General features: G+C 46.2%; 1 long non-coding RNA gene across 1 annotated transcript in view; it reads left to right on the plus strand.

Annotated features, from left to right (window-relative positions):
• Positions 1 to 3,062: 3,062 nt before the first annotated feature.
• Positions 3,063 to 15,261, plus strand: part of LOC143001716 (uncharacterized) — a 38,699-nt gene continuing 26,500 nt past the window's right edge. The window contains exon 1 of the long non-coding RNA XR_012963717.1: positions 3,063 to 3,170. This is a non-coding gene — a long non-coding RNA (uncharacterized LOC143001716). The remainder of the gene's footprint in view (positions 3,171 to 15,261) is intronic.

The following is a 15,261-nucleotide window of genomic DNA, read 5'->3' on the forward strand; positions in this document are numbered from 1 at the left end:
CAAATACATGCCGTTTTGTTTGTTTATACCCCTGGTGACACCATGGGCATTTCTCAGTGAATATATAGGTGTGTGTGTGTGTGTGTGTGTGTGTGTGTGTGTGTGTGTGTCAGTGTCACAGACAATTTCATGTATTCCACTATGTTTGGGCTTTGAGTCAGAAAGGGAGAGTTTTTAATTGTGGCTGGAGGGTGTGTTTGTTTTGTGGCTGTTGACCTCCCTGAGTGCACGCGGGGCCAGACTCTCTATTTAAATTTAGAGAAAGACCAATCGGCCAACACACACATACACACTCACACACTCAGATGGCAACCAATTTGCATCAGTTTTTAGATGTAAAACTGCAGGAAAGCCTTTCAGTACAGCTACAGGTGCTCTCTCTCTCTCTCTCTCTCTCTCTCTCTCTCTCTCTCTCTCTCTCTCTCTCTCTCTCTCTCTTATTGTAAAACACTGCTTAGAGAAACACATATACATAAGTGCAGATATGAACACATACACAGTTCTCACCTCCATCTGCATAGGTCTAGGTCTGCTAAAATATGCATGGAATACTACAGAAAGAGCTTTCAGTGGCAGTTTTGAAGTTTTGTCTGATGAGATCTACGCTGCCGACTCTTTGATTTTGAAGCAACCATCACTAAATCACCACAGAGAGGATGGAAACAAACAAACAAACAAATATTGTGATTTTGAATGAAAGTCCCTCATCTTAAGTGTTTTGTTTTTGCTGTAGTTTTCTTACTCGGGTTGTAAAACAAATCCATTATTCATATTTGCATCTGTGTAGAAATGCAACGGTTCAATTCTTCTGTGGACCTTTTTGCTTTGTTGACCCCCTGGGGAAGTTGATCAACCACCATAGGGTCGCCCAGGACAACTGAAAGATCTATACACTAAAATCATTAGTGTAATCATTTGTACAGATTAGGAATCTTGTGTGCGTTGAGATTTCCAGGCCTCGTCTCTCAGACTTTGACAGGACTGACGTGTCCTTGAAGGCCTCGTTCACAAAAAATTGAATCCCATTCCCAACATAAGTGGGTCTTGTGGCTCATATGTCAAAACGAATGCTCGGGAGAATTCTCCAGAGAAACCCGGAAAAACGCGTCGCCTGAAGCGAAAGTGTCGAGAAAGAAATGAGTCGTGTCGCGCTGCAGAGAAACAGAAAAGCTCCATAACAGATCAAATTGCTTTCAAATAACACACACACACACACACACACACACACGTCAGGAAGTAATAAAGTGGGCGGGTGTGTATCCTGCAAATGATTCTTCTCACAACAAAAAAAGGGAACAATCTGAACTTTATCTTGCTCCAAAACATCGTTGCCAGTTTAGCGTCAGAGTTAAGCACAGAGGAGGAGAAATCTGGGTCATCAGGCGAATTCAATCCTTAGCCGAAATTGTGCGAATAATTGACAAAGTGCAGCTTCCTTAACCGACCGAAACCAAACAAAGAGAGCCAGACAAAACAACTATTGTCTTCACTGAGCTGCGCTAGTAAACCTTTGTGTTTGTGTTGCCTTTGTTCAGTTAAACACAGCCTCTGTTGTTGAGTTTGACAGATAAATGGCTCCGGAACACTCCAGCGACAAAACGCGTGTCTGGCGGTTCTCAAACTGTGTTGCGACTCTACTACAACCATGGTAAGTGAAGTAAAGGACAGATAATTAAACCTGCTGACATGCAATTAAACAAATTAAACACGTTTCAGGAAGGAATGGTTCTGTTGTTATTCACTCCGTTAGTTTGTCGCTGCTGATCAAATGAACTTTCCTCTAACGACCTGCAGGGCTCATTACTATTCAATCGCCGCTGTGTAAAGGCCAGGGGGACAATCGGGCCAAAACAAAGGACAAACTTTAAATGTTTGTCAAAGACTAGAGTAGATTATTGCTGCGTACAGACTTTAATCTTATTATATTTGTTCTGTCCGGAAGCTACTCTGATAGAAACCGTCGGATTCTCATTTTCACTCACACATCAGTGAAAGCCTGAAGCCCTCACACTGCTCGCCTTCCCTGGATCATTCCGCCGTCTGCTTTCCACGCTTTCTTCTTCTTCTTCCTCCTGCAGGTTGAGGCTCGTTGAATAAAAAAAAAAAGCACCTTCAAGGCGGCAAAGCGGATAAAAACGCGAAAAGCTCGGATTGCACTTTTGCCAACAGGCCTTTACCCGCATAACGGCTTTGAATAATGCCTCAATTATCCTTTTACCTGGGAAAGTATTCACCCGCTCGCTATTGGTTAAGAGGCCTAACACGTGTGTGTGTGTGTGTGTGTATGAATTATTTAGCAGTAATATCTCATAAGAAGCAGATTATACAGCGCGCAGGAGACGGAGGCCTCCTGAACCCCGACGCCGACTGTAATCAAGCCTGAAGACGGCGAGCGAGCAGCGGAGGGAAATAAGAGTGACGAAAGAGAGAGAAAAAGGTGGACAAGGGCCAAAGGGAGGAATGGTTTCACTCCTCTGTGTCTTTTTGTTTGCTTCTCTCCTTCCTGTTTGTTTACCTCCATCGCTCCGTCTCCCTCTGCCCGCTCCTCCTCCCCCTCCCCTTTTGCATCGTTCTCAATCTCCGCGTTTAATAATTGATTTTATATTTACACAAAACAGAATGGGTTGCCAGGTTGGGGGGCGCAGGGGGGGCTGTTTTGTTTTTCCAAGTAATAGCGCGACATCCAATACATACAGAATTAATCTATTTGTCGCCGTCCGTCTTCATCTTTCACCGCATCTGACAATCTGTCAGATGAGTAACGAGCGCCTCACGGGGTCCCATCAGCGCTCGTCTTCCTCATATGATGACAAACTGGCCTCACGCTCCGCGGCTGATTCGCCCGACCACCCCGTTACTGGTGCAGATCAATCAATTTGGGGTAATCGCCATTGATCAGATCAGCGCTACGCTCCACATACCAGGAGGTGACAGGAGACAGGAAAGCACTGGCGACGTTCTATTCTCATTTCATCGCAACAATCTTCAACACAGCTCCCTTCCCCTCACCTTCTCACCTTACCTTGTATTCTTTTCCCTCTCTACTCTCCATCTAGGAGCCAACATGCAGAGCCAGTACCCAAATCTACCCATCAATCAATCAATCAGGCCGGATTCCATCGATCTGAGGAGCAGCGAACCGCCGCTAAAGGACGGCGGCATCCTGAAAAGTAAAGTATTGATTCGTTTCTCCCCTTAACTATTAGATTTGATGAGAATTACGACCAAAATAACCAAATTAACTGGAGTTTCAAGCTTCTGAGGGACGACGCGGATTAACGATGTGATCAAATTTAACATTGACTTTGGTTAGAAGGTCAAAAATATCATTTACCTTTCTCTTATCACAATGGCTGGAGATCAGCAAGGAAGTCTAATTGCTCGATAATGAGATTAAAGTATTGATTAATGGGATGTGAGGAGAGTTCGGCTCACTTTTAAAATAGTCTTTGAACATTATATAAGCTGACCTCCGGGTAGTTTGTAGGATTTTTCTTTTGTCACTTTCCTCCGTCACAGTGTTGCAACAGAACCTAATAACAAACGTTGGTCGATGATGTCGTTTCTTCATGACAAGAAAATATGTTTCTCTGCGAACACAAGTCAGGGGTATTTTATTTGCCGGCATTCTTTGCATTGTAACAGACGTTGTTGTCAGCGTGTAACCTTCAGCCGTCACTAGCAAACGCGGCCGCCCGCCCTTCTGTTCCAAGAAATTGCTTCCTTTTCCCTTTTGAGGCGAAACCTTTGATAAGTCGGAGCAGGATGTGGAGCGAGTGGAGCTCAAATTGATGCTGTCAACAGGGACCGCATAGTTTCCTACCGACATAATACTTCAACTTTCTACTTTAAGCAAGGCTGAGTACTCTGGACCTATGTTTGTGTCGGTTTGAGGCTCTCTGTATCAGGATTAGCCGCGGATTACAATTTACAAATGTTTCTTCACCTTTAATAGGCTTTGGAGTAGAGGGGCCGGTTTCACCTTTTTGTATGTGTGTGTGTGTGTGTGTGCGTGCGTGCATGTGTGTGTGCGTGTGTGTGTGTGTGTGGCACATGTATTTGTAGTTTTATGTGTGTCACAGCTTGTACTTTCCATGTCACCATTCCCATGGGATTAGGGGTGTGTGTGTGTGTGTGTGTGTGTGTGTGTGTGTGTGTGTGTGTGTGTGTGTGTGTGTGTGTGTGTGTGTGTGTGTGTGTGTGTGTGTGTGTGTGTGTGTGTGTGTGTGTGTGTGTGTGTGTGTGTGTGTGTGTCAGTCAGGGGGGGGATCGTCTCAAGATCAATCCAGATATACACTAAGTACACTAAGAGCATCAGCACAGACTAGACATGGTGTTTGTGTGTCGCTCTCCAAGGTGCTGAACCCCATACAGTTTATTTTGAATAACTGGTTTGTTTTGCTTAGTTTACTGCGATTCACACAAATCTTCTTCCTCATCGTTGTCGTCCTGAATCTTCATCACAAAGCTTTTTTTTATTATTTCAATTTACAAAATCTCCTTGGCCAGTGGACACATTTAAATCCTCGTGTCTGAACTGATCCCTGCTCTTTCACATCATAGATACAGCAGATTGCGTCACTTTAACACTTTAGTTTAGTGTCAGTTTAGCTGCATTCCAATCACATCACTAAATGATGAAATGAATTTAAGTGCAGGGGTGTTTATACAGTTTTCTGTCAGTTGTGGCCCAGTAGCCTTGATTCAGGAGCTGGATGGACTCCTAGCTGCTCCCCGGGCGAGGAGGTGACAGGCTCAGACAGTGAGCGCCTCCAGCAGAGTGAAACGCGAACGGATGGCTTTTGATATCTCAAGAGATAGAAAGTGAAATGACAATCCACAAGAATGCCACAATCCCACAGACTGTATGACATTATTGTGAGACAGGCCAGTTAGCCGCTCTGGAGGCGCCAGTCGAGTGCAAACGACTGACGTGCGGACGGCGGACGTGCGGACGATGGTTCCATCATCGCCGCTTTGCTCTGTACGTGCCTGTTAAAATCATCTTCCTCTCTCACACTGACACGGCAAAAATCACCCTCACAGGCCAGGTGGAGGGGAGCGCCGCCTCTCAGCTGAGTGCTGCTGCTCTGTGAGACGCTCTATCCAGGCCACCTGCTCAGGAGGGGGGTGGGGTGGGAGGTAGGGGGGGGCGACAGATGGCAGAGTATTACCTTATGCAACCACACACACCTCCCCCCCAGCTCGAGTCACGCCAGCCGCTGTTTGTCAGTGACAACGACAACAAACACTCGCATGCTGCCAACATGTCCCACAGGTACATCCAACATGTGCTGGGACATATGGACCACGAGATTAGGGGTGTGTGTGTGTGTGTGTGTGTGTGTGTGTGTGTGTGTGTGTGTGTGTGTGTGTGTGTGTGTGTGTGTGTGTGTGTGTGTGTGTGTGTGTGTGTGTGTGTGTGTGGTGACCTAATGTAAACAATCCATAACTTTAACATTTATTTTTGCTACCTTTTTTTGTGATGACTTCTAGTTTATTGTTGTTGTTTTCTATCATGTCTGATGTTTGCAGCCTCTCGCCTCTCTGACAGATTCAGTTCCATGCAGGTGTGATTTATTGCCGAGGTGTTGCATCGGGTTGCGTTAGATTTTCACAGGTACGCTCTCCTTTTTCTTTTGAAGAGTAGATCCTAATAGAGGTTATGTCAGACACACTTACAGCTCATTTTGGCTCTGAATACTTCAAATCCAGTGAAACTCCAGTGAGATTTGCAGCACAGTCAGTAAAAATACAAACAGATTAGGATCTCTGGTGTAAATGATCAGCTTTGTTTTGTCTCCGCTGTGCGGCATTGAACGCAACATGACCTCATTACCGCATCATACCGCATCCTTACTGCATCAAATCCAAGTTTTACCACCTGATAGTTATCCGTTTTGTACAGAACACATACCTCTTCTCACAGTACAATCGAGCTCCATCTGTTCCCTCGGGAAAAGGAAACTAATTAACGCGATGACATGCGAGCGGGACTGCAGGAGAACGTAACTGGGAAGCGGCGGGCGATGCATAACAAACCTTAGCACGGGCTGGATGAGTGTGGATGTGTGAGTGAGCTGAACGGATGAAACGCTCCAAATCTCTGCTGCAGCTGTTGCAGCATTTAATGGCCTCCACTCAGCAGAGATGAGACCGGGGTGTGATAGCACGGACGTCTTCCTCAGCTTCTCTCATCATTTGCGTAGATGTTGTTCTTAAATGTTTGTTAAGTAGTCAAAAGGCGCTCATTTCTGTGTCCTCGTCCTCCTCCGTGTCTGTCATTCCTCTGTCCGGCTCATTCCAGCGGATGGATCGGTACCTGGGGACGAAGGGGGCGGGGTCAGAGTCATCTCACCCTGCACACCAGCGGAGGGCGACCACATTAGATAACTGTCATTACTCACCGTGGTAAATGGATTACAGGCCACCGGAGTCGCTTGTGTGTGTGTGTGTGTGTGTTTGTGTGTGTGTCTGTGTAGGGGCAGGGCAGATAGGGAATCTCTGTGTAAACATGCTGCTGTGATCATTCTAAAGGGGTTCCCAATCTTTTCCACTGCAGGACCCAAATGAGTATAAAGTAGCTCATTACCTGTTATTCATTCAGTTTGTAAAGGGAAGAATGTTGTTTGTACGTTTATGTAACATCTTCACGTATACTTCAGTGTGTACTTGTCTTCCCCTGCTGGCTGGATCATTAGCAGTCATTGTTCCTTCTGGGCTGCTCGCTTTCTCCTCTCAATTTGTAACAATTAAGATTTAAATGTTGCAGATGACTTAGTTAAGTTTGAGGGAATATTTAAAGCTCTGTGTTTTTGCTGCTTACTGTCACTGTAACTATACATCTTAGGCTTGATTCATTCATTCATTCTGTCTGAATCTGTGGCTGATCTCATCCCATATTGGCCGTAAATGTTTATTATTGCTCATGAATTTGGCAGTACGACCTTGTGTCTCAATGTCACACACCTGTGGGCCTCACATTCAGCTCAGCAGCTTATTGTCCTTCAGCGTTTCACTCTGGATAGCCACAGAACTTTAGCTGACACATTAATACTCCAAGAAGTCTTTCATGGATGCAGTGTTCAAATCTAAAAAGGCAATTTCCGAGCCCTAATGTTCTCCATTAGTGTGATATTCCTGACGCTCAAGCTGTTCCTAATGTTGGACTTTCTTTTTTCATTCATTCCTCCGAAGTGAAGAGCAGGTGGTGCAGAGCGTTAACACGTTTGTCAGTGAGCTACGCTGCCCCGCACAAGACAATATCACTTTAGAAGCTATTCACCACGTTCAACCATGCGTGGGAAATTCCTTCTAGTGACCTCGACTGTTGATTTGTTTTGTCTGATGTGTGCTCGTTGATATTCCGCTCCTGATCCAGATTACTAAAGCCAAAGAGCTCATTCATTTGAGCTAAGAGCATTTTAATTAAGATTCTAATTGAAATGCATCAACAAGGCACCCTGAAGAAGTTGATAATTTGGACAGCGCAGAAATATTTCATTATGTCACCACATCAATTAATTAGTTTTCAATTGCAGTGCCGGTGGAGGAACTTAGTCAGGAATAGAAACGGCCACAGATGGAAATAAGCGATGTAACTGTATTTGTCAGTGTCGCAAATCAACCGCAGATTCAGTCCAATTGGAATGTTTGTTTAGGAAGGAGTGTTAAAGTGTGTGAGAGACAGAACAGAACATTATGCCTCTCTCTCTCTCTCTCTCTCTCTCTCTCTCTCTCTCTCTCTCTCTCTCTCTCTCTCTCTCTCTCTCTCTCTCTCTCTCTCTCTCTCTCTCTCTCTCTCTTTGTCATTGGACCATTGGAGTCAGTTTGGAACCTCCATCCACCCTCTGCTTGGTCTTGTCCTCCAGCTTCTCCCGGATCATGGGTTATGCAGTCCCTCCATCGTGTTCAACCTGAGACGCCTGAACCACCTCCACTGTCTCCTTTTCAATGCTTCCTCCCTCTTGATGTCTGAACTCTTCACCCCGTCAAGCACAGAGTCCCGAACAATCCTGCGGCACAAACTCACTTGATCTCATTCTTTCGCTCGCCGCCTGGAGTTTGGCCACCACAGATAAGAGCTGGAACTCGGGTAAACTGGAGAGCTTTGTCCTCAGGCTCAGTCCGCTCTTCGGCTCAGTACAGTGTCGGCATCGGGGCAGAAGCTGCAGTAGACCTCACGCATTTTGACGGTACGGTAGTTACATTAGTTACATACACACGCTCCCGTTATGGAATGACTCCAATTTCGACTCGTCCAGGCCCTTGAACCACTTTCTGCCTTCTTCTTGTTGTCGCTCGCTTTTCCTCTTTTTTCGCCTCCATCCCTTGACATTGCCGAATGTCAGAGAATATCGGTTTTTGGGCAGAAATCAGTGAAATCTCTCCTCTCTTCATCCAAACTCTCTCTTCTTTTCTCTGTCTTTTATTTCTGTCATCCCGGCTCTCTTTGCCTCGTTCTCTTCCTTTCTTCCCTCCTTCAAAGCGGCACTTGAACCGTCCATCCATAATCAAGATGGTCATCAGCGCCGCCCTGCCTGTAATGACCTCAACAACAGATGAATGGTAAATCAATAAGCCCTGACCTTGCAGCATAATAGGACCGGGGCCCTTCTGACTCGGGGAACAATGACTTCATTATAGAGGCAGACAGCTGAAGTAATGGAGGGCTGTTATTTTATGAAATTATACACCTTTTGTTTGTTGGAGTTGCCGGGGAAAGTAGTGAGGCCTTGAGGTTCAATGGCTGCCCTTGAGCAAGGCACGGTACCAGATCCGGGAGCAAAAAGGTCATTGTCATGTCTCAATTAAGTCCCTTCTTACCACTTTGCGTCAGTAAATCTTAAATCTTGTGGTATTGTCGTGTAATAAAAGCGTTAATTCGTCCCCTGTGATCTTCCTCATCCCCTCTCACCTCCTCCTCCTCCTCCTCCTTCTCACTTGTCACCTCCTGGTGCAGCAGAGGGGAGGGGGGCCGGGCATGAATATGTGACTCGCTCCTCTACGCCTGTAAGTACCACTGAAGGGCCCTTGAGCAAGGCACTTCATCTCCCTCTTTGGCTTCCTCATCAGCATCCAAAGAGTAGACGAGAGGAAAGCTGATTATGAGCTGAGTCTGGAAGGAGCAGCAGCGATTCTCACCGTTGTACGAAAAGTCAAGAACCCCAGTGGAGAATAGCTCCGCCCACATACCCCCCCCCACACACACACACCCACCCACACAGACACACACACTGTAGATCATATCATCATCTTGGGCTTTGAATAGTAAAACCTGTTTGTTAATGCACTTGTTCTTGCTGGCTGAGCTTGTCTACACACACACACACACACACACACACACACACACACACACACACACACACACACACACACACACACACACACACATAAACACAATGAGCCACAAATTGATTCCCAAAACATTATTGCAAAGGGAGGCATTAGATTAGAACACCTGAGCCTGGATTATGGACTAAACTAATGGATGTAATTGAATTTTATATCACCAGCAGTTACAGTTTCACCTTCAACACCTTCATTCACCAGCTGCCTCACAGCCGCCGTATTCATTTAACGATTCCTATGTCTTATTTAATGATTTCTCTCTCTCTCTCTCACCTTTCCTAAACTGTCCACGTCTCCGTCTCCGTTCTGTCCTTCCTCTGTGGCCTGATGCATTCAAAGACCCGTCCTCTCTCAGTTGTAAGCGTGGCCCTGCTGCTGCTGCTGTTTCTTCTTCTTCTTTTTTAATAGGTTGTGAACGGGCTGCAGGGGAAATGCTTCTGCTGTTAAATGTGTAAATTCCACCTACAGCCTGTAAGTAATTATGAATTCTTTGCAACAAAAGGTGTATCTGGAATTGTTTTTAATTAGAAGTGGCCTCAGTGTGTCACGCTCGAGGAATCGGCTGTAATTGAAAAGCGAAATGGGCCGCAAACACATGAAAGGCAGAAGAGCACAAATGAATCCGTCTTGAATTTGTGACCTTTTTTTTCAATAACTGCAGTCGTGTTCTGTTAAAATGTGCTTTTTTGCATCGCAGGCATAAAACACACATATTTGCTCAGAGTGGCCGGCGTATCACCTCAGATGAGGCTTAAGAAGCTGACGTGTGCACATTTGCATGGGAGACTTTGCTTATTCGACACACTTACATAAGCAAATGTGTTTCCCCCTTCTTAGAAACGAATAAATGGAATGGAATGTGAGTAAAAGGACAAGAGCAGGCGATGGAGAAAAAAGTGTGAGGTGATTGAAAAAGGTGAAGTAGAAGCAGTTACAATGAAGATGAGTGGAACTGGTGAGAGAAAGGAGCGTAGAGAGCAGAAAGCTGAAAGGATCTGAGAGGAGAATGTCAGAATTCCGCCGCTTACAAATCCCAACGAGGCCGACAGAAGGCAGACGGAACTCAGCCGTCTCTGAAGTGCAGCGGCTGAAATGGCATTGAAAAGGCTAAAGGGTGGGGAACGCCTGTAGCTTCTCCTTTTCTCCTTATGTCGGAGGGTCTCTGTAAGGCTTTGGAATGTTTCTCGGACACGGATCCAAGCGTTCCAATTGAGCCGAGGTTCATCTTTGTTCTCTCATAAGGAGACATAGACAGGACAAATTGTTTCAAAGGTTTGATAGTGTGTTACAAATTCATCAGTTCCCCCTTAAATGTACACACACACACACACGCACACGCACGCCTCTTTCCTCCTCTATTACTCCATCTTTCCCCAAAAGACACACTCATCGCAGCTGCCACCGTGACTAATGGCGATGTGTGTGAGAGCTGGCGGTAAGTAAGACGGAGGAGGAAGTCGAGTGGAAGGACGTCAGCGCTCGTCATTGAAGGAAACCCAGAGTCCGGTCACGGCGGGTGGAGTCGCGCCCGTCCAGCCGCTCGCCTCCCTCACTTCCTTTCTTCCTGACCAATGGCTGACAAGAGTTTCTCAAACATTTGCGTTGCCTTTGTGTTCATTTATCTTCCCCTTGCTTTCTCTCCATCTTCCTTTGCATCTCTCTCTCTCTCTCTCTCTCTCTCTCTCTCTCTCTCTCTCTCTCTCTCTCTCTCTCTCTCTCTCTCTCTCTCTCTCTCTCTCTCTCTCTCTGACGTCCCTCTTCCCACTCCCCCTTCAGTATTCGTTCGCCGTCCACCTCGCCATCACTCTCACTTTGTTTGCCTCTATACCATCTCTGCCTCGGCCTCAGATCCATCATCATCCTCCTCCCCCCTCCGTCTGTCTGTGTTCTCTGCTCATCTCCCTCTTTTCTGTCTCATATTCCTGCCCATCATATTCGCCGCCGCCTCTCCATCTCTCAGGTGGCGGAGCGGCTCACCGGCGAGGAAGGTCCAGCTCGTAACTATGAGGTTGCAGATTGAATCTCCGAGCCACGCGCACGCCGCCGGCCTCCTGTCCTGTCATGATGTCCTTGAGGAACACGCTGAATATACACTCCACCTAGTACGAGAAGAATTCCGGAAGTAAAAGTTAGATGTTGATGACAGAATGTACAAGGACATTCAAGTGTGTGTGTTTGTGTGTACTAGTGAAGGATGTCTCTGCCTTGGTGGAGGTGTTACTGGCAAGTGAGGCAGTGGCCGTGCGGGTCCAGATAGCAGAAGCTTCCACACATCAGAACTACACGCTTCCTTATCGGCTCTCTATCGCTCCATCGGATGAAGGAATAATCTTGTAAAAACTAGGATTGTGTTTTTGTTTGTGGCGAGCATCTTGTGGGAGCATTTGTCACATTTCTTATCTTCCTCTCTAAGGTTTATCGTTCCCAGAGAGAAGAAGGTTGCACTCTTTTAACCCCCTCCCCCCCTAAAAAAGAGAAAGTGTTTTGATTACATGAAGGCTTCCTGTTGGAATTAGAGCCTGTTTGTGATTGGACGATGATGAAGACGTGCTAAGTTGGATTCTTTTGCGAGAGTTAGTGGAGGCCAGACGTAGACACACACACACACACAGGACTGAGACTTAATCACATCAGACGTTTGTAGCTGAGCTGCACACAAACACGGAGCTGTAATTACATGAATTTTCATTTTGTGTGCGTGTGTGTGTGTGTGTGCTAATCAGGGTTAATTATCAACAAGAGAGAGAGAAAGAGAGAAAGAGAGACTAACTGAGCTAAAATGCACTTTAATCAGAGTGTGTGTGCCACTTGTATGAGCTGAAACATTACTTACATTAAGATGCTTTAACACCGACTATTAACTGATCATTCATTTCTCACCAGCATAGAAACATCGGCTTACAGAGGAAGAAGCTTAACGCTAAACTCCTCCGTGAACATACATCTGCTTTCCTCCTCTTTCATGCTGGAGGGCGTCTTTGTAGTCTCACCATGGTTTAAACCCGCCTTAATCTCGCTCAGTAACTGCAGATCAAACGCCGCGCAGCAGGGGGGGGCGGAGTGAGTTTGAATCTCCACGTGTGGCCGGGCGCCGAGGTGTTAAGTCTCTGCCGCACGGCGCTGACCGGCTGCTGCAGACTGGGAAAGGCATGATGGGTAAAAGAGAGAGAGACAATTTTTAACTGTGCAGGTTTAAACTCGGCTGTAACGTGTGTTTACATGACTGGCTGGTAGATGATGTCTTTGTTTTGTTCTTTATTTTCATTGAAGAAAGCATTTGACATGACAGAAAGAGGGGGGAAAGGAAAGAAGGTTGTATTCTTATTAGTGTTGTTGTTTAACTTCTTTCCAGAGAGGCAGAGAGCCAGAGGGAGAGAGAGAAAGGAGAAGTTAGACCCCGAGGTAAAATAGGCAACATGAAGTAGAAGTAAATTGAATCAGTGACAGCAGGAAGCCACGGCGGCTGGAGGTTGTGCGAACATGGCGCAGTAGAGTGACGGCATAGTCCAGGATGGCATCGTTGGAGGAGCGAAGCTGCAGCATCCCACACACACATAAACCCACACACACACACGTTTTGTACTGTCGCTGCAGAATTAGAAAAGTATTGTGGGCTTGTCAACATGACTTCTTATTATGGGGTTAACTAAGTGTAAAATTGACTTTGGGGCAGAATGTGACGACTCGGCGAGACCAATCGCCAGCCGCCAGGTTTGAGACGAACCGGGCTTGAGCTCCAGGATGTGAGCTCACATATTGTTTGACGACGGTTTGTGTGTGTAAGTGTGGAAATGGCTAACTTCTCTTTTTACACAGAGATCTGAAAAGGTGGAGGTTTAATTTCCCCTTTGGGTTTAATCTATTATGAGGTTCAAGTTGTATCATTTGTGTGTGATGCTCTGACTTTCGTCCATGCTTATATTAAATCAATTACAGCTTCAGATATCCAGGGTTAGAAATGTCTAAATGTAAAAAACAAAGGGACGTCGAGTCGGCGTGTCAGGAATATGAATTGGTGGCGGTCGCGGTAATCGCTCCTCCTCCTCTTCCTCCTCCTCATGTCCCGTCTTGACATTTAGCTGGGAGCACGGCGGTGCCACCGGGTCTCTCCGGAGCGCTGCCCTCAGTAATGTGCAGCGCTCAGGCGTACCGTGATGACGCTCCACTCCAAGTTCAATCAATTTGACCCCTGACCTGTTTGCTGCTGACCTTTTAGAAAGGAAAACCAATTTTCAATGTGCCACAAATTTGGCAGCAAATTTGGGCTCCGCCTGGTTTGTGTTGCTCTGTATCACATGTGTGTATTTGTTTGTTTATTGAGATTCCACTGGTGGGGTTTTTTGCAAGTATGTTGGAGGAAAAAGAGCTAAAATCTCCATTCTTGTAATTTTTTTGTGAGTGAAAGTAGCTTCAGACATGGTTGAACATCTGCCTTTAAAACCCTATTTGGGTCTTGGCTTGTACGGCCATTAAAGTTGTTGTTGTTGTTGTTGTTGAGTGTTTTCGCTGATAAGGTTGATTATTTTCAGCTTTTAAAAGAGCTTCCAAGAAGGAGCCACAGTGTGCAGGATTGCAAAGAGCAGCGACGGCCTGAACATCCCGCTGCTCCTCATTCAACCATTTGTAACAACGGCAACAACATAAAGATGAAGATGGAGTAGATTAGCACTCACAACCCACCGTTACTATACTAGCTTAAATGAAGGGGAATAGAAGGAGCTGGTGTTCTGTGCTCTGTTGTGGGACGCAGGGGGAAAGATGGATGCCTGGATTAAATCGGAGAGATACGGAGGTGGAAAGACAAAGAGGAAGAGGAGTGGAGATGAGTCGGTAGATAAGAGAGTGAATGATTGGGAGGGAAGGGAGAGGCGGAGAATGATATCAGAACAGGGGGGTCAAGCGACGGGAGGAAAGTTGGGGAGAAGGGGAGCCCGAGACGGGACGGAGACGGGTGAAGAGGAGGAGGAGGAGGAGGAGGAGAGTTTGGCGGCGTCACGTTGAGGGATGAGAGAACGATTCCCTCGCCCATCGCTCAACGCCGCCTTTACTGCTGACGCCACTTTCCCCCCCCACATACACACACACACACATAAATGCAGACGTAATCTCGCTCCGTTGTTTATCTTTATTGAATCACATTCACGGCCATTCTCTCCCTCGCAAACACACACACACACACTCATTTTTGGCGCCATCAAACGCTCTCACGTCCTCTCCCCCTCTCTCTTCATATCTAAAGAGTTTGGAACAAGTCGTAAAGGTTGTGGTTAAAGCGCGGTCGTTAGACAAACATTCCATCCCAGGATACAACGTAACGCTTAGATATAATCGGCCCTAAACGAGCAATTTACGGTGGCTGTTTGAGAACAGATAGAATCGTTAAGAAACATCTGTGCTGGTGTCATGTGGGATCTCAGCAGGAGCAGACCTGTAACCCAGTTAGTGTTTTGCCTCTTAATTCACCGCACCGTGTACAGGCACGGATACAAAATGGTTCCAAAAGAAAAAAATCTTGGAGTAAATTGTGTTTATGAGCCCAGAAGGTAGCAGTATTAGAAAGTAGCTAATCCTCCATCCTGTTCATTCCTATTGGCCCTTATTGTACGGCAGTGCCACTTTGTGTTATTGTACCTTATTGTAGGCGAACCTGGAAGTCCCCTTATTTATTTATTTTAATTTTTTTTGTAAGTTTGTGATAAATTGTATATTTACAGAAGCAGAATGATGCTGTGAGTCCAATCTGCCTCCTTGTTGCTCTCGTCTTCTGCTCTCGGCCTCCTTCCACTGGCAGCGTATTACACAAACAAAATGAATAGCAGCTTGTGTTACCTACAGGGGCTCTGCATGGCCAAGCAACCCAAAGGGCAGCTGAGCAAGGCACATCTGGGAACAGGGGGCGTCAGTGTATGA

This window comes from Genypterus blacodes, unplaced genomic scaffold (genome assembly GCF_046128005.1).
Source record: "Genypterus blacodes isolate CSIRO-AG114 ecotype Tasmania unplaced genomic scaffold, CSIRO-AGI_Gbla_v1 ptg000055l_1, whole genome shotgun sequence".
NCBI lineage: Eukaryota > Metazoa > Chordata > Actinopteri > Ophidiiformes > Ophidiidae > Genypterus > Genypterus blacodes.